This window comes from Canis aureus, chromosome 22, assembly GCF_053574225.1.
Source record: "Canis aureus isolate CA01 chromosome 22, VMU_Caureus_v.1.0, whole genome shotgun sequence".
NCBI classification, from domain to species: Eukaryota; Metazoa; Chordata; class Mammalia; order Carnivora; family Canidae; genus Canis; species Canis aureus.
This window is the reverse complement of record NC_135632.1, coordinates 18,904,137-18,916,727: the sequence shown is the minus strand read 5'-3', so window position 1 is coordinate 18,916,727 and position 12,591 is coordinate 18,904,137. Positions and strand designations below refer to the sequence as shown.

At 38.1% G+C, this 12,591-nt stretch overlaps 1 long non-coding RNA gene across 1 annotated transcript in view; it reads right to left on the bottom strand.

Moving 5' to 3' along the window:
• Positions 1–727: 727 nt before the first annotated feature.
• The window catches only part of LOC144293835 (uncharacterized), a 118,615-nt gene continuing 106,751 nt past the window's right edge, over positions 728–12,591 (bottom strand). Inside the window, exons 3-4 of the long non-coding RNA XR_013361153.1 lie at positions 5,843–6,195; positions 728–1,067 (exon numbers count right to left, since the gene is read on the bottom strand). This is a non-coding gene — a long non-coding RNA (uncharacterized LOC144293835). The remainder of the gene's footprint in view (positions 1,068–5,842; positions 6,196–12,591) is intronic.

The following is a 12,591-nucleotide window of genomic DNA, read 5'->3' as shown; positions in this document are numbered from 1 at the left end:
ATTGAGAATTCCAACCTTTGTAAAATGGCATTTGTTCTGGTTTACCCACATTGATCTGCCTTATTTCCCAAACTTCAGTGATTTGAGAAGTACCATCACAGTTTCTTTCTTTTTTTTTTTTTTTTTTTGCCCCCTATAAGCCTAACACCTCTACTGCTATTTTTCTTTAAGTTGGCACACTTTGGTTTTGAACTTAAACACCGTCATTAGCTTTATACACAGTGTTATCCATGGAATCATCACTTGAAGGTGCTAGCTATGCATTTTTTCACCTATTAAAATAAACCTTTAACTATCTTAAGTGAACACAGAGTGAAAAAAATTTTAACAAATGTTTAAAATACAAAGTAATCATCTTTATAATGCCAAAAATTAGCTCTCATGCCTTCTCTGGTCTGCACAAAGAGCTGTGGGAACCCCTGCTATGTACCTGTGAGGTTCCTTGCCCATCTTGCCCCTTTGGGAGGGCGGGGGACTGGCTTTCATCTCTGTATCACCATGTCAGTAAGCGTGGTGTCTGGTGCATAATATGCTTTTAATAATGTTTAATAAATGAATGTCTCTCTTACTATCACCATAGTGAAATATTATTCGCAAATAGAAATCTTTGCTATTTTCTCTTTGATTCCCAACCTCAGATAACTTCAGCACTCAAACATGGAGTCCAAACATAGCAAGTACCCAAACATGTAGAAGTGAAGTAATGCCTGTTTTTCTACCTCTGAAAACTTTATTGTTGTTTTTATGATAGAACAAGGGTGTATTTCTTTTCTGTTGAAAAAGTTGGTCATTTGTCCCACAGAGTTTCCCATCATCCTCAGATCTGATTTTCCTCTAAATTAGTGTTTAGGTCTAGAGACTTGTTCAAATTCTGGTTCCTTAAAAAAATGGTTGTTATTACTATTTTTGGCAAGATTACTTTATAGGTTGTGTATGTTCTTTCATCAGGAGTCACATAATTTCTGGTTAGTGGCTTAGATGACCCTTTATAAGATCCATCAATTCATGAAGGGTTACAAAACTGTGATAGTTTCTTTCATTTCTTCTTTGTCATTTAGCTGGAATTTCTGTAAAAAAGAAAGTTTCCTCTATGAACAATTTTGTTACACTAAGGTATAGGTCATGCAGAAAATTTGGTCAAATGTTTGCTTTTTATGGTTGTTGTTGTTTTTAAAATAATCCATTGGCTTCCTAGCATCCTCCGAAGGAGTTTGAACTGTGTGGGGTTTTTGTTTAGCTTTATTATGAATAAAAATCACATGTAAATAAACATTTGATACATTTAACCTATTGGAGTTATTATCTGCATGCTCAGATTGTCCCAATTTTGACTAGGGGGTGTCTTTTCAGCTTGGCTCCTGAGATTTTTTTTTTTTTTTTTTTGGTACAATCCTGATGAATTCAGGTAGTTTCCTTGTTGTCTGGTTTTACAAAATGCTTTAACTCATCTTGTACATTTTCTGCCCTAGGCCTGGAATCAACCATTCTTGAAGGAGACTTAGTTCCTTTTAGTGAGAAAGGATTTTTAGAAACCATAATCTGAGTGCTAGTGCTGTTCATTGCTGCTAATCATTATTTTGAGGTCTTTTTAATGTTATAATATATGTATTACTTTTATAAGATGGAATATACCTGAAGTTCATATGCATCTTTCCTATTCAAATTCGAACTTTCAAGCCTACAGAGTTTTTACTTTCTCTTACATTTGTGTTTTCTTTAAACAATACTGAAAGCCTTTATTTTTTAACTAAGGAATAATCACTTGTTTTATTTTTTAATGCTATACAACTGCCTCATATTAATAATACCAACATTATTACCAGCAATATGTTTACTAAAAGCCATATTTTTCTTGTTTTTGTTGTTGTTAGATTATATCCCTTTAGAGATATATAATCAAACTACTATATTGCAAGTTTATTTGGAAAACTCTTTTGAGTTGTTATGCTGAGAAGTTTTGATTCTTGAGGATTATTTCTTTAATTTTATCTCATAATTATGTAAAATATTTACATGGTTCTAAGATTAAATCTCCAAAAAAAATTATATTCAAAGGAGTCGGGTCTATCCTTGTCCTCTGGCCAATGCTCTTCCCTCTACTGTAGGGAACTATTCTTTATAAGATTTATGATTTTTTAATATCAAGAAATATGTATTTATACACTTCTTCTTAAACAGAAGCCCCTGTAAATACTTTTCATCATTTTGCTTTTTTTTTTTTTTTTTACTTAATAATGTATCTTGGAGATTTCTTCATAGTAGTATGTTAAAATATTACCCATTCCCTTTCATAACTATATAGTACTCCATTGCATGGATGTACCATAGTTTATTGAGTCAGTTTCTATTGATAGGCATTTGAGTTTTTTTTCTGATCTTTTACTCTTCCAAATAATGTTAAGAACCTTATACATGCATCTTTTATTATTTTTGTCAAGGTGGCCTTGAACATATATTTTCTTGTTTTGGTCAGTGCATCTTTATTCAGACATATTCTTTTTAAAAAGATGTTATTTATTTATTCATAAGAGACAGAGAGAGAGGCAGAGAGAAAGGCAGGCTCCTCACAGGGAGCCTGATGTGGGACTCAATTCCCAGACCTCGGGAGCATGCCCTGAGCTGAAGGCAGACACTCAACTGCTGAGCCACCCAGACATCCCTAGACATATTCTTTAATAATTTTTTAGCAAGAATTCTGGAATGGTAAATTCTCTCATATTTTATTTATTTGAAAATATATTTTTGCTTTTAATAATAGTGTTGCTGGGTAAATAATTTTAATAGTTATTTTCTTTCAGTACATTGATGATGGTGCTCCATTGGTCTCTATTGTTGCTAGTGAGCATTTTGCTGTTAAGACATGGAACTTTTTCTTTATAGGTAGTTGGCCTTTGCTTGTTGGTTGTTTTAAGATATTCTTTTAGTTTCAGACTTTCTATACTAAGATGTACTTGGAATGGATACATTTTAATTTACCTTGTTTGGTTTTCATCTTGGTACCTTAATCTGAAGAGTCTTATCTGTAATCACTTCTGCAAAAAATTCTTAGCCATTTTCTTTTGTATTATTCCTTCTTTCAACTCCAACTCCTTTACCTCTCCATCTTTTCCTTCTCATGCTCCTATTAATTGTACTTTCTCATTCTACTTTCCATGTCTCTTAATTTCTTTTTCATGTATATTATTTCTTATAGTCTCTCAGCAGTTCTTATAATTTACTTAAATTCATATTCCTGTTCACATTTTTAAAAAGTTGCATGGATGTTTTTATTAAGTTGTTCTATGGTGCAAAGTAATTGTGTGTGGAATAGGGTGTTCAGAGCAAGCACAAATCCCAGTGAAAGGACTACTAAAGGATAAAAACTGAGGGAAAGGAGACATCAAATACCTCACATTCTAGAGCTCCTTAGCAACTGGAGTTTATCAAGGATAGCCTCGCTGACTCTGCTATCTCCAGAAATACCCAGGATCTTAACTATATAATCAGAACACGAAGGAGAGGAGGAAATCATAGGAACCAGGATAAGCCATCATTCTATTGGCAAGGTATCCCCTACTGCTAAAAACCAACTGATAGGGGGAAATACCAAACATCACATTGGCATTCCAGTCCCCAGTTGGGTAGCAGATTTGCTGGTGCCTTTGTGCCTATGTGAACAGCAGGTGAAGAGAACCTGAGAAAGATAGGAAGGTGGAGCAGCATGGGGACTCCAGAGAGGAGCAAGGAGCCCTCTTTGGCTGCTATTTGGTGGGTCAGGTTCACTTGGGTCAAGTAGACACTGTGGAAAGTAGTTTTTTTTTTTTAAAGATTTTATTTATTCATGAGAGACAGAGACAGAGACAGAGAGAGAGAGGCAGAGACATAGGCAGAAAGAGAAGCAGTTTCCCTGTGAGGAGCATGATGCAGGGCTCTGGAATCATGACCTGAGCCAAAGGCAAATGCTCAACCACTGAGCCACCCAGGTGCCCCTGTGGAAAGTAGCCTTGATTAAATATTTTACCAGTTGCCACCTGAGAGGGAAGGCCACTGGGTGTGGAGATTCCAGTGGTAGGAGACTATGGGATAGACCTTCCAGGAGAGAAGCTGAGTGTGGAAACATGAAGAATCACCACCAGCTGCTCTCCTACAGAGGGTAAGAGGCCCAGTGGGTGTTCTGGAGGACTTATGACTGTTCTTGCTTTGTGTTTCTGGTCCTCTCCAGAATCTTTTGTTTCTTTTACCAATAGTTTTACTATTACTGCATTAGGATGGACCCCTTTTCTTGTTTTTTTACATGAGTGAATACATTTATTGCTGTTTGCTGTCTTTACTACTTTTTTTCATTTTTTTGTCCTGTTAATCTCAACACTGACCTTTTAACCTCATTACGCTATGTGTTGACATACAGCTCCCTGGTGTTTGATGTGATTCTTCATACTACAGTGAGACTGCTTTAGTCTATCCAGCATTTGTTACCAACTTCCTTCTCTGTATCCAGGTGCTCTGTCACCACCCTCTTTCTGCACTGACCAAGCCCTCTTTTGCAGTTGCAGCCACTGTCTTGATGCTCCTCATAACCAGCCCTTACATGTGCTTTGTGCTCCAATGAAGGGGCCACTTGTGCAACCAGGTAGGAAGAGATCGATTTTTCCAGAGTGATTTATACCCTCTGATAATTGAGCTATCATCAGTGACACCACCACTCTAGTTACAGGGAAAGCTAAGTCCTTGGAAGCATCTGAAAATGGTGACAGGACCATCAGGATATCAAAATAAAATTCTAGCATCTTCAGGGGCCCTTGGACAGTATATGTGAATTTAAAAGAAAGAAATATTCTATGTTCAAGGAAAATTCTGCTAATGAGAACTGAGTTTTGAAAGTGGTATTAAGCAAAGCCAGAGAGGTAACCTTGATATTACCCCCATTTTTTTGTGCTTCTTTCCATAAACAGAAATTAAGAAAGACGATGTGTTCTCCTCTCCTATGGTCTTATGACATCCCAAAGTACAGATAAACATCCCAACCACTGTAATACCATGCTGCATGACAAGTGGCTAGGAATGTCAAACTTGATAGGCAGAGAGGCTTGGGTTTGAATCTTGATGTTTACTTTTTGCATGACCTTGGGCAAGTCACTCACCCTTTTTGGCTTGTTTCCTTATAATACCTATTTTACAGAGTTGTGGTGAGGTTTAAACATGAAATCAATGTAGAAACACTTGGTACCTGGCCTATAACTCACAGGTTAGCTTCTCTTTGGACCATGAGAATAAAACCCACATTGGAATGAGCTTAGACTTATATTTCTCTTCTCTTTGATTTGTTGTTTGATTTCACTGATTGGAAAACAAGTCATACAGATTAAACTGTTAGAGAAGAGTATGCTTGCTGATCTTAGAAATATTATGAATAGAGATTTAAATAGAAGTTGGATGAAAGAAAGCTGTCCTCTATGAAAACAGTGAATCATGGCGGTAGATGGACCCTTTTCTATTTTAACAGGGTTTCTAGGCCATGAGCCCTCTATTTATCTTCTTAAGCATAAGCTGGTCAGTGCTTTTGATGACAGTGCTAAGAACTGATGATTTCTTTATCCCTAGAACAATTGAAGACAGAGGAGGAAAGAGTAAATCTCTAGAGTTCTTAAGATTGGGGATCGCCTGCTCAGGGATCATCTTTATATGTACAAGGCCAAATTGTAGGCACAAGAAACTAAGTTTCTTCCCTGCTTTTCTGGTAAAACCCACCAGTTCAGAACCTTAGGAACCTTACTCTCTTGCCCTTGCTTCCTTCAGTCAGAGCCTGAATGTGGTTTGGAATAGAAATGCTGGAATTGAGAGCATGTCTTAAAGTAGAACAGACCTGGATTGGATCCTGGTATATGGTCAGTGCTCTGTAAATTGAGTCTGTTATTATTTTTACTCCCAATTCAGCTTTTGTACTTCAGTCACATTGATCTTTAATCTTCCTTTGAATGTTTCTGTGTAGAGGAGTCTTTAAGTGATTAGTTTTGGATCTGTAGCTTTTATATTCTGCATTTTGAATTCTGTCCATGTAGCCAACCTACTCGTGCTAATTGCAGTGCTTTCAGGATAGAAGACATTTCTTAAATACAGGGTCTATTCCAGAGCATTCAAGGAAACTGACAGGTCATTCTGGGATGGGCTCTATTCTACTTTCCAAATTCAGTTTTTCTTCTCAAACTGTTCCAGAACCTGTGAATTCAAAGACCCTCATTTTAGTATCAGAGTTTTATACCATTACCCCCCACTCCCGCTTCATAATTTGACCAGAAAATCATATAGAAATGGTCAGGGGACCCTGATGCCTTGTATTGAAAAGGTATATATTAATGCTTATCTTCTTCTCTTCTCAGCTCTTGATCAGAGCTTGGCCACCCTCTAGGTAAAGATGCAGTTAGGATTTTTGCCAGCCTTTATGTTGTTTCATTTCCTTGGCTTCAGAAGTTCCCCTGCCTCGTGCCACTCTCTGTCACATTTTCTATTACTGGAGCCCCTCCTTTCCTGGCCATATCTCAAGTTCTGGTTCTTTTGGGATGAGATGTCATTATAAACCTAGTAATTTTAAAGATAATAGTAATAGGCAAGATTTACTGAATTTTTTTCACCACGTGTTAGACACTGTTGTAACCACTTTATACACATGAACACATTTAATATTCAAAACGGCTCCATGAAATGGATGCAATTATTATCTCTTTTATAGATGGGGAAACTGCTACAAGAGAGGATCAGTACCCTGTATAACTATAGCAAGTGGACAATAGCTTGGCCACAGGTCTGCTTGGACATTTAGGTGCTGACTGTGGAGAATTTCCTCTGTAAGCACCTCTAGGCTCTGGATACTGATGTCCAGGGTTCTGGCTCAGACAATCCCAAATAAGGCACTCTTGTCATCAGCAAGAATGCAACATAAAAACATTTCCTACAAAATTTATAAAATGCTGGAATGTATCATTTCCGCAAATCTCTTTAAAAGCATGTCTGCCAGACAACCATTATGACATTACCTTTGTACTCAGAAAAAAATTATGAAGTAATAAAAAAAATACTAAAATAAGGTCACTTCCCTCCTCTTAACACAGTGCTGAGAAGGTATTTTTAGAGCTTGTTTTCCAAACAAAGGATGTTGAGCTGAAGAAGTCACTTTCATTTGGAAATCAGGTGAAAGTCAACAACATTGCTGCTTATGAAATGAAAAAACAACGCATTCCCAGGAGAGTATCTCTATATGCAAATTAATTTCTAAGGTCAAAAAAAATTAGACCTAATTCAGCCTAACAACAGGTAATTTTGAAAAGAGTCTATTTAGGAACTACCCACTAAGTAGGAGTTAGTTAGCAGGCCACAGTTATTTTTTGGTTTATTGTAAAATTCACTTGCAGAGACATAGCCTATTCGTGGGGGCCGGGGGGATAGGGGACAGGACCCTGATTTGAAACATGTCGCTGCCAACTAAACAATGAAATGAAGAGAACAATAAACAAAGGAAATCTTTCCAAAGGCTCTCTTCATTTACATTCTGAGATTACTGGCCTCATCTCTCTGCTGAAATAGCCTTGTGTTACCGGCCGTCCAAAAGCATAATCAGGTACTAGCGGGAGCTTTTGCTCCAGCAAACTGCACGAAGAATATTTGAATGCTGCCAAGACTATAGGTGCCTGTTTCAAGTTGTCATAGTATATGCTATAATGTGTCATAAATAAGGGAGGTATATTTATAAATCTGACATTAAAAATGTGTTCCTAAAATATCTCGTGTGTTCCCCAGCCATGTCAGCATAGAAATAATGTTTAGTATTTGTTTATTTTACTGGACCACCCCATGAACCTGGGGGAAACATGTTAGAAAAAAAATTATAGCTACGCCAACTATTCTGGGAGATACACGAGCCCTCCATGTTTATCAGGTTGAGGGCACTGTATTTTGATGTCAATAAGCAATTTTTCCAGCCCGGTCTCCTGCCCGACCCTTTTAATCCATCAATATATTATTAGAGATAAAGTTGGTGGATGCCTGCTGCAGTTAGAAGATAAATGACATCTCTGAAGTCAGGCATTAAAGACTAGATTAAGGCCTTGTGACACCGTTTTCAGTGCTCATCTGTGCACTTCTGTTCAACCTATCACACTGAGTGACAAGAAAGAAAAATAATGAACTGGGCCAGGGGAAGAAGAAGGAAAAAAAAAAAGGCAGAAAAAGAGAGAGATTTTTTTCCCTCCTAACACACAAACTACATCAGTTCATACTCGGGATTAGACTGCATTTAAAGAAAGGAAAAAAGAAAAGAAAATGGGGAATTGGGAAGGACAGGGAAGGGGCTGTTCTATAAAGATGAAAATAGGCAGGCAAAAGGAACATTAAAGCCAAGAATTCCATTTCTGCCTGGCCAGTGTGGCTTTTGGTACCCCCCACCTGCCTCCCAGCCTCTCCCATGCAGACGTTTCCCAGTTGGCATCCAGTTGCTCTAGGAATCTGCTCCGTCTCTGAGTTGGGAGTGCTTACATAAATCTTGCTAAGAGGCAGCACTCGGTTCTAAATCTTAGTGAATCATGTTCTTTTATTCCCGCCAAAGAATTTCCTTCACACTGCTACCATTGGTCTGGTTGGAGGTATTAGAGTTCTGTAATTGTGTTCTAATAGTGATTTGAATACAGCTCCTGACTTGACAAATACACATGTTGAATTTTTTCTGACTGTGTGGAAAACAGTGGCTACAAATTAATTGTAAGGTGGAAGCTAAAGGAAAGGGAAATGTAGGCCAGGGGAGAATGTTTAGGTTTGTGGGCAGCGGGCCTAGAGTCTACTCTAAAGCTGATTTGCCCTCATTATTTTTTAATCACTTATGTAGAAATAAAACCACCCCTCTCCCCATATGTTATGCCACATTTGTAAGAATAGAAGGGACACCTTCTTTGTAGAACTCTTCTGTTCTCAGTATTTCAACAATCCTCTTTAGAACCCAAGTCCATGAGACATTTATGCACATCATGGTATGGTATTCCTGGGACCCTCCACAGTGGAACACATACACTGATATTTGGTAACTGAGAATTCACAAACACCGATCTCTGACCTCAAGCTCCTGCTGAATGTCTTATATAAATTCTTCTGCCATCATAAATATCCCTTGTCTCCAATTAAACACTTGGCTTTCTGGCCATTAGCAAGCTTCTCTGACTGTTTGTCTTATTATCCAGGGTCCGTACAGTCCATCTGTTTCCAAACCCTGGACTTTGCTTCCTTCTTGCATGTCCCTTGTTCCTTACCTCTTCTGTAGTCCCAATTCAAGGCCTCTTTGTCCCAGGCTTTGTTTTCCCATTCAGTCTCTGTCCTTCAAGCCATCATACAGCTGTCACCAGATTGATCTTCCCCAAACTCTTCTTTCACTATGACATTCCTTGCTCAAAACTTCAAATTCCTTATTATAGCATTAAGACCCTCCAGAATCTGATCCAACTGCTTTTCCAGTCTTTTTTTTTTTTTTTTTTTTTTATCTCTTTGTCTTCTAAAACTCCTCAGCAAGGTAGTTCACATACTTCAGACATGGTTATCATTTACTCATCTCTATTTACTTACTGTTGTTGTTCCTTGTATTGACATTTTCTTCCTGAAACCTCTACTTATCCAAAAGCTGTACCTCCCTTGCTCACTTTCCTCCTTTTCCATTTGACTGTCCTTGTCTTCCCTCAGTTGGACTGGTTTTTGCCTCCTCTGAAATACCATGCCTCGTGTTGGTAGAACACTGATGGCTATAAGTGGCAGAACATAACTTGGCTTAGAAAGGTAACTGGTTAGAAGATGTGGTAATCATGGAAAAGGCAGGGGGTTTGTGGGTCTCAAAGAATCCAACCAGAAGATTGGCATATCCTTAGAATTTACTTTGCTTTGCCTCTGCTTATTTGTAAATGTTGAATTCATTACCTCCATGACAAGGGGAAAGGTGAAAGGAAGGTATTACAATTGGTTCAGCCAGGGCATGGTTGGTTTATTGCAGAAGTGGTCATGACTTTTCACTCCTCCTTCCCGGTGACTTTGTAGCTTCTTCCATCAAGGAATGGAGTCTATTTATTTCCTCACCCATTAAATCATGGCTGGCTTTGAACTTGGCTTTGGTGTCAACAGAATACAGCAGAAGTGATGCTGTGTCAGTTCCAAGCCTAGGCCTCAAGAGGCCATGTATACTTCCCTTTTCTTTCTCTGAGACCTGCTACTGCCATGTGAACAAGTCTGGGCTAGCCTGCATGATAATGAGAGACACGTGGCCCAATCATCCCTGTTACTAAACTGACAACCAGCTAACCACAAGGGGCAGAGCTGTTTAGTGAGTTATGAGTAACATCATTATGCCCAGCTGAGACCAGAACCATTAGATGAGTACAGACCAAAGTGCCAGCCCACAAAATCATGAATTACATAAATGGTTGGTGTTTTAAGCCACTAAGTTTTGAGATGTTTTGTTATACCAAAAAAACAAAACAAAACAAAACAAAAAACAAACCTACTTGGCATAAAGGTGAGATGTATAATGACAGCAGTTCCCACTGGAACCACATAGTTTAGAGTAGAAGTTGGAAAGTTAGGTTCTGTAGAGAGCAAGTACAGACACTTCTAGGCACTTAGTGTAGGACTAGTGCATTTTGTTTTCTCTCAACTAGATAGTAGGCCTTTTAGGGCAATGTCTAACATGGTTCATCCCCTCTAGTGATTAGTAGATACTGGTTAATCTTAGTGAAATTTTCATTTAATCTTAGTGAAATGTTGAGGTGCCTGGGTGGCTCAGTGATTGAGCATCTGCCTTTGGTTCAGGTCATGATCCCGGGGTTCTGGGATCGAGTCCCACATTGGGCTCCCCACCAGGGAACCTGCTTCTCCTTCTGCCTATGTCTCTGCCTCTCTCTGTCTCCCATGAATAAATAAATAAAATCTTAAAAAAATAATAATCTTAGTGAAATGGGTAACAAGATGGGATGTTATTCTACCATAATTCTAACTTGTATAAGACCTAAAGATTTTTATCATTGACTTATGATTAAACCTTAGAATTCTAAGAATATTCCTGAAAAAAAAAAAAAAAACAGCAAAAAACCAGACTCTTCCATGTGCTACATAAAAATGCAAGTTTGGTGTCATACTTCAGCAATAGTTCTCATAAAATTTAGGACTCAACCACCTCATAAAAAGGAAATACTTTGGACACCTGGGTGGCTTAGTTGGTTAAGTGTCTGCCTTCAGGTTAGGTCATGATCCCAGGGTCCTGGGATCGAGTCCCACATTGGGCTCCCTGCTTCTCCCATTTCTCTGCCTGCCACTCACTGTGCTTGTTGTGTTCTTTCTCAAGTAAATAAATAAATAAAGTCTTTAAACAACAACAAAAAAGAAATACTTCTTGCGGTGCTCACAACAAAATTTCTATCTATTCTTCCTGTAGAAACTGAGCCTACTCATGGTTTATCACTGACAAAACATCCACGGTTACCATTTGTTGAGCATCCACTATGAGCCGGTATCTTAGTCCATTTTGACTGCTACAACAAAAGTATCAAAGACTGGGATGCTTAAACAATAAGCACTTATTTCTCACAGTTCTGGAGGTTGGGAAGTTCCAAAATTAAGGCACCAGCAGATTCAGTGTTTGATAAGGGTTTATTTACTTCATAGACAGCCTCATTCTTGTTCTGCTCATGTGGCAAAAGGAATAAGAGCACTCTTGAGGTCTCTTTTATGACGGCACTAATCCAATTCATGAGGGCTCCATCCTTATGATCTAATCATCTTCCAAAAGCTTTACTTTCAAATACCATCACATTGGGTGTTAGGATTTCAACATATGAATTTTGGGGAGGATGTAAGCATTCAGTCTATAACAACCAAACACTCTGCTTGTTATGGCATAAACAATATTTCATTAATTTGAATCCTTAATGGTCTTTGCAGATGATGGTGAATGATGGTGAAGTTTGAGATGAGATTACACTAGACAGTAGTGGGCCCTAAATCTATGGATTGGTGTCTTTAGAAGGAGAGAGAAGAGGAGAGGGAGACAGAAAAGGAGTAAGGTCATGTGAGTATCCACAGAGGGGGACTGGAGTTATGCTGCCACAAGCCAAGGATGACAGGAACTCCAGAAGCTGGAAGAAATGAGGAAAGATTCCCTCCTAGACCCTTCAAAGAGAGAAATTGAAAACAAACAAACAAACAAACAAACAAAAAAGAGAGATTGTGGCTTTATTATACATAAAAATAAACTCAAATGGATTAAAGACCTAAATGTGAGACCCATAACCATTAGAATCCTAGAAGAGAGCATAGGCGATAATGTCTCTGACATCAGCCATAGCAACATTTTTCTAGAAATGTCTCCTGAGGCAAGGGAAGTAAAAGCAAAAATAAACTACTGGGACTATATCAAAATAAAAAGCTTTTGTATGGCAAAGGAAACAATCAACAAGGGAACCTATTGAATGGGAGAATATATTTGCAAACGATGTATCTGAGAAAGGATAAATATCCAAAATATATAAAAAAGCCATACAATTCAATATCCAAAAAACAAATAATCCAATGAAAAAATAGGCAGAAGATATCCAC